The sequence below is a fragment of the Stigmatopora nigra genome, chromosome 9 (genome assembly GCF_051989575.1).
Source record: "Stigmatopora nigra isolate UIUO_SnigA chromosome 9, RoL_Snig_1.1, whole genome shotgun sequence".
Taxonomy (NCBI): Eukaryota; Metazoa; Chordata; class Actinopteri; order Syngnathiformes; family Syngnathidae; genus Stigmatopora; species Stigmatopora nigra.
In genome coordinates, this window is record NC_135516.1 from 12,928,197 (window position 1) to 12,941,839 (window position 13,643).

At 33.4% G+C, this 13,643-nt stretch overlaps 1 protein-coding gene across 8 annotated transcripts in view; it reads right to left on the bottom strand.

Moving 5' to 3' along the window:
- Nucleotides 1–13,643, bottom strand: part of pde1cb (phosphodiesterase 1C, calmodulin-dependent b) — a 49,040-nt gene that overhangs the window by 15,906 nt on the left and 19,491 nt on the right. The window lies entirely within an intron of this gene.

Consider the following 13,643-nt stretch of genomic DNA (forward strand, 5'->3'; position numbering starts at 1 on the left):
GTTAACAGTACATATGAAACGTAAGCTGAAAAAAAAGGACTAAAGTATTAAAATACTCAATATTAATGTCAAAAATATACAGTACAAAGTCAAAAGGAATGTATTAAGAAATATTAATATCATTTAAAAAAAGATAAACAAGGGCGGCAGGGGTGCCGAAGCAGGGGCCACATTGACTTTAAAATGTGACAGATGGGCGGGGTCAGCACAAGATACGATAACATATAAAAAAGTGCATCTGTTAACTGTACATATGAAACAAACTGAAAAAAGGACTAAAGCATTAACACTCATTATTAAAGTTAAAAAGTATTAAGTACAAAGTCAAAAGGAATGTATTAAGAAATAATAAAAAATACAAATAATAGCAATTGATAATTCACATAAATTATTAGGTTAGGTTAGAACTTTATATTATCCTGTATTCAGCAAATTTCTTGGTTGCAGTAGCAAAACAAGACACAGAAGACAATGTAGACCTAGTTAAAAAACACGGAGCTACAAAGTGAGTGTCAAGCACCCCCGCTTTTCTATGCTTAAAAGCTCCTTTCTGTCAACAGCTGCCAATTGCTGTGTTATTCCTGGACGGCTAAATTAAGATTTTTGAGGAAGTGATTGGATGAAGGCAGCCATTTGGGTCAGCTAATGATGGTTATTAAGTAAGAGCAGCTGTGTGTGTTACAGTTACAGCCTTCTTAGCCATATTTTTTTAATAAAAATACATAAAAAATAGGGAAACGTGCAGTCTATAGAAGGTCGTCATTTACTGTGTATGTAGCATTTGTTACTTTAATGCTAATGTCATTTATAGCTAATGAGGTATGAATATAGATGAGCTCACGGAGGGTGACGTGAATACACGTGACGAAAAAGCAGTTTTGTGGGTGTTCTTACAAAGCAGGGACATTATTTTTTGTGTTGGTTTTATTTATAGATATTAATAGATCAATAAAATGTAGAATTTGCTATTATGAGTCAGCACTCATGATTGACTTTCGCGGGCCATAAAAAATAATGCGGCGGGCCATTTTTGGCCCCCGGGCCGCCACCTTGACACATGTGGGATAGAAAAATTAAACTGGGCCGGATCGGACCCTCGAGCGGGCCACTTTTGGGCCGCGGGCCACATTTTGGACACCAACGGTTTAGATATATTGGAAATTGAAATTGTCGTACTTGGAAAAATTGTTAACGGAGGTTATTGTGTGATTTAAAATATTTATTTTAGGTTTTTTTATCGTTTATGAAGTTTACTTGTTGGATTTGTAATGAGGATATTGTACGAATAGTTGAAGAGTCGTGAGAAGAGTGTTGATAATTGTGCAATTCCTGCGTGTGTTTGCGTGTGAGGTCAATTGGCTTTGACAGCTGAGGTCAGGAACGATGGACTGGAAGAGTTTGACCCTCCCAAAATGGGCTTTTTATCACGCCAGATGCTCACAAACAGACGTCCGACATTAGCGCAGCGTTGCACAAATCTCCTGAGACTCCCAAGAAGAAAAAAATAATGTCTTGATTCACTCAGAAAAGTTGGACATTTCAGACTCTTACATGAGACTTTTTTTATTATCTTGTTTTGTACAATTAAATAATTAAAATCTATTAATAATCAACTGATTAATTGAGCTTTTTCTGGTAATTAGGTTCATTTAAAGACATTTAAATTGGGCCAAATCCTGTTTTTGAGCCTGCTAATATATTGTTTAAATATTTCAGGTATTTAAAAATGTGGGTTGAGCCTTTTTAGTATGTGCAAATTCATTAAAAACATACAAAAACAGCCCACACTATTTAGCGAAATCATTAAAAAAGCACATGGAAAAAAATTAGAAGAAGCGATTGGTCAACGGCGGCATTTTCCGATGACGGTCTTCCCTCGACGGCGTGTAATCAATGACCTGAGGTCAATCTAATCACCCGTGCAGATTAGCATGTGTGCGCTTTGGCAACACACAAAGCGGTTTTTGTTTTGCATGAGATAAGGACGACTACAAAAAACATCACCCGATTTGGGAAGAACCGGGAAAGATCATTTGGGTCATTTGTGAACTGCTTTTAATGACAGCTGCATGCTAACGGTTATTGCTTACTGACACGCTATATTTATAGAGTGAAAAGGTGGGCCTGTGAAAGGGGGAATGCGCATATTATGCTTAAAGTATGACAATGTTAGCAGTTAAAAATGACTGAGACGGGATCAGATTAGAGTCAAAATGGGTAAAACGAGATCATTTTAAACAAAAAAAAACACTTAAAAATATATATGGTATGCATGATTTGAAAAGATCGAAAAAAACTTACACAATATGGGGAAAACGTATAAAATATGGGAAAAAATGTATAAAATATGGGAAAAACTTATGGAATATGGGAAGATTGTGTAAAAAAATGGGAAAAACGTTTAAAACATGGGAAATAATGTATAAAATATGGGATAAAAACTTATAAAATACGGGAAAAAAAACTATAAAATATGGGAAGACCGTATAAAATATGGGAAAAACGTATAAAATATGAAAAAAAATGTATAAAATATGGGGGGAAAGTATAAAATATGGGGAAAACCATATAAAATATGGGAAAAACGTATAAAATATGTGAAAAACTTATAAAATATGGGAAGATGGTCTAAAAAAATGGGAAAGACGTTTAAAACATGGAAAACAATGTATAAAATACGGGGGAAAAAACTTATAAAATATGGGAAAAACTTATAAAATATGGGAAGACCGTATAAAATATGTGAAAAAATTAATAAAATAGGAGGAAAAACATTTAAAATATGGGAAAAACGTATAAAATATGGGGAAAAACGTATAAAATATGGGGGAAAACATACAACATATGGGGGAAAACTTATAAAATATGAGAAAAACGTAAAAGCTGACAAGTCCGCATCTCAAAAAGGAAAAATACCATCAATGGTGAAATCAATGGGGGTTTTTGTTACGTAAATAAACACGATGGAGTGACACCCACACTGGAGTTTGCTGAAGGAACCAGCTGTTGTTTGGACTCAAATGCTTCCATGTGTCTAATTAAATGACTTTTGGAAGCACGCTTGATCCAACAATAGCGGCGACTCCTTGAAAATGTACAATACGTCTTTCTAAACAAAGCCTTTCCCGTGGGAGGCGGCCAGGCGTGACAGATGTGACGGGAGGGAGCGGCGGGCGACAGAAGATTCCTTAAAAAAGATCAGCGCTCGCCTCGCCTGAAGGCGGACGGCCCACTTGTCTCAACTTCTCCATCAAACGGGACCAAAGGAGTTAAAAGGAGATTGAAATATTACCGTATTTTCGCCACTATAAGGCGCACTGAAAAGTCTGAAATTTTCTCCAAAATAGACAGTGCGCCTTATAATCCAGTGCGCCTTACATATGGAAGAAAAAACAGAAAAACAAAAACTAAAAACCTGAAAAACTAAGATCTGAAACAATACTGTTAAATATGCAGATGCCATCTTAGTTTATAACATTTTCCATCATATAGCTCCTCCCCCACTGCAAGATTTTATACAAAAATATCCAAAATATCAACAATGGCTGGCTCTAGAGGTGACTGTAAAGTAGTGAGTGAGTGCTTCATACCTGGAAGTCAATAGCAATTACCGTATTTTCACCACTATAAGGCGCACTTAAAAAGTCTAAAATGTTCTCCAAAATAGACAGTGCGCCTTATAATACAATGCGCCTTATAGATGGAAAAAAATGTCATTCATTGAGGGTGCGCCTTATAATGCGGTGCGCCTTATAGTCGTGAAAATACGGTACATAAAAACTCCAGAGTCAATGGGACCATCATTTGGGTCATTTGTCAACTGCTTTTAACGTTAGCTATACGAATTCAAGAATTTACATTTAAAGTACACTTTTACTTACGAAATTTTGAAGTACAACAGAAACTTTAATACAAAAATGACTTTGTCATTGACCATTTTAAGCTGATCTTTTTCCAAGAATCGATAAAAAAAAACCTAGATTTTGGACATAGAGTGCATTCTCAAAAACAAACCTATTACTAAGTTGGGCACGTTTTACAAAAATAGCAGCTCAAGTTGTGTGTTTTTTTTTTTTTTTTGCAGTTTAGCATAGTGTTACATTTTTTGGTTGTTTTGTTGCATTGGCGGCAGTCCATTTTTCTTCCAATCCCCAACTATGTTTTTTTTTTTGTTTTTTTTTTAATCCCAGCGAGCAATTTGCCTGTTCGGGAGGGGAAAAAGTCATTTGTTCAGCAAGGGAAATAAAAGAGCCCAGAGCTTAATGGAGCACAATCGCTCTGCGTCACGCTCTGGCGGAACAACGCTGGCGGCGGGGGGGGGGGCAAACTTACGTCAGGAAAAAGACACTTGATGATGTCAAGTCAACCACAGATGTTTTCTTTAAATCAAGGTAAACTCCGTGACAATCTATAGTGTTTTTCATTAGGAAAAAGGAACACTTATAATGCTGGACATTTGGCTCCATTATTATTTTGCACCACTCTTTGCCACTTTATTTTCTTCCTTGTTTGTGTTAGCAAAATATATGTATATCTGTATATATATATGTATATATTTATCTATATATATGTATATATGTATTTATATATGTATATATGTATGTATATATGTACATATGTATGTATATATGTATGTGTATATATGTACATATGTATATATATATATATATATATATATATATATATATATATATATATATATATATATATATATATATATATATATATATATATGTACATATGTATGTATATATATGTATATATGTATGTGTATATATGTACATATGTATATATATATATATATATATATATATATATATATATATATATATATATATATATATATATATATATATATATATATATATATATATATATATATATATATATATATATATATATATATATATATATATATATATATATATATATATATATATATATATATATATATATATATATATATATATATATATATATATATATATATATATATATATATATATATATATATATATATATATATATATATATATATATATATATATATATATATATGTGTGTGTATATATGTACATATGTATATATATATATATATATATATATATATATATATATGTACATATGTATATATATGTACATATGTATGTATATATATATATATGTGTACGTGTACATGTGTACATGTGTATATGTGTGTATGTGTATGTGTATATGTATATGTATGTGTGTTTATGTATATATGTATACATGTATTTTTTAAATAATGTATATTTTTTAATTTTTTTTACATATATATACATATTATTTCAAGTGTATATATTTATGCATGTCTTTATTTCGAGATATATATATATATATATATATATATATATATATATATATATATATATATATATATATATATATATATATATATATATATATATATATATATATATATATATATATATATATATATATATATATATATATATATTTATACATTTTTGCATTTATTATTATTTATACATATTCATACATTTGTGTATTAACTTGGCATGAATAAAGTTATCTAATTAAAAATATATACGTAAAACCTGCACTTTTATTAAAGGTGAAAAAATCTTTGCTTTTTCAAATTCAAAAATTTCGGCACGTCCGCCTCGCAGTTCTGAGACCGAGAGTTTGATCCCGGGTTTTATAAAAACAAACGTTTTTGCCACTGAAATTGAACACATTCCTAATTAAGATCTTACTCTTGTTTCGATATATTGTAAAAACATCAAATCATTTTCACCGCTTCAATATCGAACTGAAAGCAACAACAGAGCGCTATCTCTCCTTTCCAAACGATTACGTCGAAAACACTGTCATCCTATTTCTTTTGGCGGGTCGCCCAATCAGGTTAGAAAAAGCCAGCAGAGGGAAAAACCGGGAGACCATTCAAATGCAACAGACTGTCAAATGACAGCCAAGATGGAATGAATGGTGGTGGAATTGACAGACGAGCTCTGTGCTTCATCTGTTCAGTTCACTGGCCTGACACAAAGTCAAGCCAGTGCACTAATTGACCCGGCGACACACTTCCCCGTCCCTCCGTCCCCTCCGTCCCCGTCCCGTCCCCCCGTCCATCTATTTAACGATTCGTACGGGGACCAGATGAGCCTACCGGGTAATAAAGCTCCTCTTTGGCCTTATTTTCCACTCTGTCACGCCAACAAACGTGTCCACAAACTCAAACATTTTCACTCTTTAAAAGCACAGGTGTCCAAGTGGCGGCCCGGGGGCCAAATCTGGCCCGCCGCATCATTTTGTGCGGTCCGGGAAAGTAAATCATGAGTGTTGACTTTGTTTTTTTAGGATCAAATTCAAATGACGAGTATAGATGTATATTATATTTACTGATTTGACTCTTTTTTGGGTGTTTTTAGGTCAAAAAAGCATTTTGTAAAATCTAAAAGTAAATATTTAACAATATTTTTGGTTTTCCACTTTCATATTGAATATCTATATTTTTTAAATTGTCCCATTTTAAAGAAAAAACAAATGATTATTAGAAGTTTTCCCTTAATAAGAATAAAAAAATCCTAATAAAGAGTTTTATATGAATAAAGAACTGAATATTCAGGGATTTGATCCAGTTCTTATAATCCAATTTAAAAAAATTCTAAATATATCTGAACATTTTACACATATTTATATTTTTTAATAAAATGATTAAAAAAACGAATTTAATCATTTTTATAGATCTAAAACAATGTTTATTTTAGCTTTTTTATATATTTTTAGATTTCATAAAATGATTTTTTAACTAAAAACACAAAAAAATGATTAAAAAATGAAAATTAAAAACACAAAAAATGATTAAAAAATTAAAATTTAAAACACAAAAAATGATTTAGAAAATCCAATTATTGATTAAAAAGGGGGGAAATCAGGAAATGTAATATACATCTATACTCTTCATTTAAATTTGGTCCTAAAACAGAAAGTAGAGTACAATTTATATTCTATAAAATGGAAATATCTTGTAAGGGGAAAATGAGAAATGAAGCCCACTTGGCTGCGGCTCATTAAGAGAGTTTAATTTAGTAGCAATTGTGCAATCTCTAGAGTTCATTTATCTTTCTTTTGCGGCATTTGTGAGGCTCCAAACAATAGGCCTTCTAAGCGCTTTAACTAATGCTCATTTTCATTAATGGCATTAACTGAATGCTTGATGATGATGAAAAATGATTGCAGATTTATATCGCCACAAACCAACAAAAGCACCAAGACGTGCCGAGAGTGTCAAATCAAATGAGAATAGGATCTTTTTCCTTATTTTTTTTTTAGTCCAAAATGAGCTTTTCGGAAGCATTTTAGCTTAAAAATACAGTATTTTCAACAATATATTAGTTTTAGATTGTGGGGGTTGGAAGGTGATTTTTTTTTTGGTATTTTATTTTAATTTTATATTTGGTACTGGGTATTTGGTACTGGGTATTTGGTAGTGCGTATTTGGTAGTGCGTATTTGGTAGTGCGTATTTGGTAGTGCGTATTTGGTACTGCGTATTTGGTAGTGCGTATTTGGTAGTGCGTATTTGGTAGTGCGTATTTGGTACTGCGTATTTGGTACTGCGTATTAGGTACTGCGTATTTGGTACTGCGTATTTGGTACTGCGTATTTGGTACTGCGTATTTGGTACTGCGTATTTGGTACTGCGTATTTGGTACTGCGTATTTGGTACTGCGTATTAGGTACTGCGTATTTGGTAGTGCGTATTAGGTACTGCGTATTTGGTAGTGCGTATTTGGTACTGCGTATTTGGTACTGCGTATTTGGTACTTCGTATTTGGTACTTCGTATTTGTTACTGCGTATTTGGTACTGCGTATTTGGTACTGCGTATTTGGTACTTTGTATTTGGTACTTCATCTTTGGTACTTCATCTTTGGTACTTCTTATTTGATACTTCTTATTTGATACATTGTATTTGTTTTTGTTTATAATGCAAGTCAAAATATGTATAATGTAAGTGTACATGTTGCGTCATCCTCTTTCCGCGCCATTAACGGCAATAGACGTCCAATAATCTAGAAAATAAACACAAATATATATTTTTTTTTTACCCAATTCCAATCCCCTAATAATAATGTGGGTATCTTTCCTTTGCCAGAAGCAAAACATCCCCAGACATTGCTAAGAAAATAAAATGGTGGGGAAAGGAGTGGAAAAAGGTGGTTTAGGATATAATTATGAGGAGCGTTGTGATTGGTGTGAAAAGAGCAATTACTACCACAGTTGTCGGGCGGAAGAAGAGAAGAAATGTGGCAAAAAAAGGAGCAAGAAATAAATAGAAAAAGACAAAGAAATGGCAGAAAAACTTCCTCATCAATCTTGCAAAACAGAGTTCTAAAAGAAAAATGAATTTTTCGACTGCAAATCCTTCGAAAGAAAGAAATAATCCTAAAAAATAAACTATAATGTTGAAGCTGACAATGAATCTTCCATTATTCATTTAGACAATTACAGAAAGGACAGAAAGTCAGTCATGTCTGAAATTGAGGTTTTGAGCTCGTTTTTTTATATTTTTTTTATTCAATTTCCTAAATGTCACATCACTGATTTTCATATTCGTTTTGGACGGCATAAAAGTCCCCGTTTCGCTAACATGGTGACCAGGAAGAAAAAATAATGACATTGCGGAGAACCTTACTTGAGTTAGAAGTAACGCTCAACTCTCAAAATATGGAAAGTTGACTTCAAAGCATGTTGATAGAAAAATAAATCATCAGCGTATCAGTGCATTACGGTAAACCTTCCTACACTTAATGGGCAATATTTTCCACGCTAAGTCCTTTTCAAAGGCTGCTCATTTAGTCAATAAACAAGGCAGACTTTCAAGCAAATAATGTATCAAGACAATTTCAACTTCAACTACAAAAACTGTTTTTAAAACAAAAGTTGGATTTAAGCAGTCATTAATTGTCCCAATACTTGTGTATGTATGTATATGTACACTTTTGTATATATGCTTAGGTATATGTACACTTTTGTATGTATGTTTAGGTATATGTACACTTTTGTATATATGTATATGTATTAGTACACTTTTGTATATATGTATTAGTACACTTTTGTATATATGTATATGTACACTTTTGTAAAAATGTATATGTATCAGTACACTTCTGTATATATGTATAAGTATTAGTACAATTTTGTATACATGTATATGTATTAGTACAATTTTGTATATATGTATTAGTACAATTTTGTATATATGTATTAGTACAATTTTGTATATATGTACATGTACACTTTTGTATATATGTGAATGTGCACTTTTGTATATATGTAAATGTACACTTTAGTATATATGTATATGTATACGTACACTTGTATATATGTATATGTATACTTATGTATACATCTATTTGTACACTTTTGTATATTTGTATATGTACACTTTTGTAACAATATATATATATGTATATGTACCTATTTATTTATGTCGAAAATGTATTTCGCTGTGTCTGTATTCTCACCCTTTGCTACTGTGACAATGAAATTTCCCGAATACGGAATGAATAAAGTTATCTAATCTAATCTAAATATACCTGACACATGAAAGAGGCCTTGGCTAATGGCATGCAATCTATCCAAGTCCCAAAAATATGAAATAGACCACACCGTCCTTACAACCCAGTTATTCACGTGTCTGAACCGATTCAGGGCGATAAACGAGGTATTACTGCAAAAAGACACGATTTGATGGGGTTGGCCACCTGACTTTGAGTCAAGGCGCGTTTGTGGTGACTTGACTGACACAGATGCTATGGAGCCGACCGACCGACCGGCTGAAATGTCAAAGACAAATCACTCACACACTTGCAATTCTCAATATAACCCGGGCGGCGTGTGCAAAACACATAATTACAAAGATTGAGTGAAGTCGACTGGAAATACCAAAGAGCAGTCACGACCGCCTCTGGAAAGAAAAAAAAAAAGAAGAGAAAAATGAAAAACCCTGTCGCCGTGACGGTGAACAAAAAATAGCAGCCCAAAGGGGGACGTTGAGTTATCAAACAATTCACAATCTCACAGCTAAAATGGATGTGCCGTCAAAACTTGTTTATAAAAAATAAAAAATAAAAGTTATTTGTACTACGTTCAGAGAAAATCATCGGCAAAGTGTATTGTACACACTATCTATGTTGATTACTTATGTATGGTGACCGCTTACCTATGTTGACTACTTATTTATATATTCATTTATATTGAATACTTATGTACTACTTATTTATATTGAATACTCATTTACTACTTATTTATATTGCATACTTATTTACTAATTTATATTGAATTCTTATGTAATACTTATTTATATTCAATACTTATTTACTAATTTATATTGAATACTTATGTAATACTTATTTATATTGAATACTTATGTACTACTTATTTATATTGAATACTCATTTACTACTTATTTATATGGAATACATATTTACTACTTATTTATATTGAATACTTATTTACTAATTTATATTGAATACTTATGTAATACTTATTTATATTGAATACTTATTTACTAATTTATATTGAATACTTATGGAATACTTATTTATTAATTTAAATTGAACTTATTTACTTCTTATTTATATTGAATACTTATTTACTAATTTATATTGAATACTTATTTACTAATTTAAATTGAACTGATGTACTACTTATTTGTATTGAATACTTATTTCCTAATTTAAATTAAACTTATTTACTACTTATTTATATTGAATACTTATTCCCTACTTATTTATAGTGCATATTTATTTACTACTTATTTATGACTTCTTTATTGGTTACTTATTTATTGATCACTTAATTACGTATTTATTGCTTACTTATTCATTACTTCTTTTTGATTACTTAGTATATAATTATTATTATTATGTTTATTTATTGATTATTTATCTATCCATGTGTTGTTATTCGTGCACTTCCCTACTTATCTAAGTTGTTGACTACTTATTTATTATCCATTACTTAATTTATTGATCATGTATTCACTTATTGATGACTTATTTCTCTGTTTGTTTGTTTGTTGTTGTTATGTGTACACTTTGTGTTGTCGCTTTAAATCTCTTTCGACTTATATAATGACAATAAAAGCACTCAACTGAATTGAAATCATTCAATTCCCAGCACTGGGCGCTCCCTGACTGGCCCAAACGATGGCGAGCTTTAAAAACTGGTAAATCACATATACGACAAAAGCCAACAAGGGTGACGGAATAGCTAGCAAGCTAGCGCTAAACACTTTCTATTCCAACGCTAGCCAAGCCACCACACTAGCACACAATTCCTCTCTCTCTTTCTCTCTCTGTTTTTTCCCTTCTGCGTCAGTAATGACAACGTCCCGGCGTTCCTCTCCGCCAATTAGCCCGTCCGTAATTACACGGCCACATGCGGAGCTGTCAATCACGTTGCCCCCCCCCAACACCGCCACCAAGAGTGAGCGAGCCAGACCACAAACGGCGCCAAGCCGTAGCACGTCAATCAATTTATTTACCCTCCGCCGATCGATGATCTCAACCGGCGCCGTCAAAAAAAGGCCAGGCTTTATCGGCGCCGCCATTACGGAGCGCTTAGCACATCCCGTTTACCCGCTTAATACACTTTTGCTCCAGATGGCACTCGGGTGCAGATTCACTTTGTAACCAGAGCACAACAAACGTCATATTCCACGAATATTTATTCCCTTGCCAGTATATTAAGTATTATTCAACGAGGACGATGGATCATGTTCTTGCAGCTGGAGGAGATTTTTCAACTGTTGTACTTTAACGTTATGGAGCATAGTGTATTAAAAAATTCATCCATTCATTTTCTATAGCGCTAATCCTTAAAAGGGTGGCGAGGGTGCTGGAGCAGGGGCTACATTGACTTTAAAAATGTGACAGATGGGCCGGGGTTAGCATAAGATAGGATACATATAAAAAAGTGCATCCGTTAACAGTACATATGAAATATAAACACAAAAAAAGGAGTAAAGTATTAACATACTCATCACTCATTAAAGTCAAAAGTATAAAGTACAAAGTCAAGTCAAAAGTATTAAGAAATATTAAAATGTCATTTAAAAAAAGATAGAGGGCCTATAAAACAAAATAAACAAATAAGAGCTACTCCCACTGGCTACTGCGTCACAGCGCCATCTTGAGGTAGAAAAAAAACATTTTGGACAACGTCGGCGGGCCGGATAATAAAGCCTAACTGGGCCGTATGTGGCCCACAGGCCGTAGTTTGACCAAGTTTACCCTAGATCCTCAAATCTATGCTATTTCATTCATTCATTTTCTGACTGCAGGGGGTGCTAGAGCCTATCCCAGCTAACAAGGGCCTAATCAGTGGCCAGCCAATCGCAGGGCACAAGAAAACAAACAACCAAACACGTAGCTAAGAACAATATAGCATCCAACTAGCCTAGCATGCCTGTTTTTAGCATGCGGGAGGAAACCAGAGTACCCAAAGAAAACCCACATAACCCCGGGAATAACACACAAACTCCACACACTGCCCGGGATTCAAACACTCAACCTCAAAACTTCGATACCAACCCGCTAACCACCGCCTCTATGCAATTTATTCTGAGCGAAAAGAAAAATGTCCGCCTCCGATGGCATGTTAGGATCAATAAAGTCAGTCTTAATAAATGATACTTAAATGTCCATTAGGCAGGCGTTGTGTGGCGTTAATTAAAAACTTCAAAATGGGCCTTGCAAGTAAGTCATCAATACATTTAAGTCAAGCAAATAGCCGCCCTGATTTCCCCCGAGCGTCTCCGAACCGAGGCGGCAAATAGCGGCAGATAAATGAACGTTTCAGACCGACGCCGATAACACGCCACTGACTTATTCCTTGTCGGGCTTGGCCCAAGTTGGCGTTGGCGTACAGATAAATTGCGGCCTCTTAACGTCAGGGTGACTCGGAAACTACTCGGGTGTGTTCGGGGGTACGGTAATACTTTGACATACGAGTAATTTGAGATACGAGTAATATTTTGAGCAAATATTTATGTTCAGATACGAGACAAATTTTGAAAACTGTGTTTTTGTTGCCGTTAGTCAGTGTGAAATGTTTGCTAATACGAGAGGAGTTGATACTACTACTACTTTTATCATTTTCAGTTACAGTGGTACCTTGACATACGAGGCCCTGACATACGAGCAACTTTGAGATACGAGTAAAATTTTGAGCTAATATTTATGTTCAGATACGAGACAAATTTTGAAAACTGTGTTTTTTGTTGTCGTTAGTCAGTGCGAAATGTTTGCTAATACGAGAGGAGTTGATACTACTACTACTACTGTCATTTTCCGTTACAGTGGTACCTCGACATACGAGGCCCTGACATACGAGCAATTTGAGATACGAGTAAAATTTTGAGCAAATATTTATGTTCAGATACGAGACAAATTTTGAAAACTGTTTTTTGTTGTCGTTAGTCAGTGCGAAATGTTTGCTAATACGAGAGGAGTTGATACTACTACTTCTGTCATTTTCAGTTACAGTTGTACCTTGACATACGAGCAATTTGAGATACAAGTATAATTTTTGGGCAAATATTTATCTTGACAAATTTTGATATACGAGCAGATACGGCTGCTCATGAGAA